At 40.1% G+C, this 788-nt stretch overlaps 1 non-coding gene across 1 annotated transcript; it reads left to right on the forward strand.

Moving 5' to 3' along the window:
* Positions 1-259: 259 nt before the first annotated feature.
* Positions 260-362, forward strand: LOC140521771 (U6 spliceosomal RNA). The gene has a single exon (XR_011973071.1). It is a non-coding gene; the product is annotated as a U6 spliceosomal RNA (small nuclear RNA).
* Positions 363-788: the final 426 nt, after the last annotated feature.

A 788-nucleotide genomic window follows, 5' to 3' on the forward strand; every position in this document is an offset into this window, starting at 1 on the left:
TTAATATTTGTGCTACATGTATTTTATAGGTACTTATTGTCCCCAAGAGAATAAAAGTTTCTATGAATAAGGATTGTTTTATCCTTTACATTTGTTTCCCAGTACCTAGGACTGTGCTTGATAAAAAGTACTTAAGGACTGAATGATCACCCATAGGGATATGCATATGGTGGGCATGAGCAGATTGCCCCACACCATAAACAATTGCTTGGGAGAACCAATACAGAGAATGCCATCAGAAAAATGTATGGCCCAGTGCTTGCTACAGCAGAAAATATACTGAAATTGAAATAATAAAAAGAAAATTAACATGGTCCCTGTGTAAGGATAACACTCAAATTCATGAAGCATTCTATATTTTTTAATTAAAGTATTAAAAAAAGTATAGCCAGGAAGAAATATAGGCAAGTCGTATGGCAAGGGGGAAGAATACAGACAGCCTTGGTGCTCTCCTGGCATCCACAAAATGTTGAAAGTTTTAAAGGAAGACTTCTAGCCTTCTGGATGCATTCTTCCTCTGTTAGGTCAATGAGAGAACTGGGACAAGAGCAGCCAGGGCAAGCAGGTATGAATGGGTTCTCATCTGCTCTGTTGGGAAAACTGTCCACATCTATGAGATCCAGATCCAACAGAGTGGATTTAAATCAGAGTTTCCTTTCCCAGGAAGTGGTTTGCATGTCCTTCCTGATCTCTAGTGATGGAAGGAAGGCTTTGTCCTCTAGGAGTGAGGGGAGTAAGGAAGAGGATGTAGCTTTCTCAGTAACCCTGAAAGGGACTCAATGTGGGTC

Source organism: Notamacropus eugenii, chromosome 1 (assembly GCF_028372415.1).
Source record: "Notamacropus eugenii isolate mMacEug1 chromosome 1, mMacEug1.pri_v2, whole genome shotgun sequence".
Lineage (NCBI taxonomy): Eukaryota > Metazoa > Chordata > Mammalia > Diprotodontia > Macropodidae > Notamacropus > Notamacropus eugenii.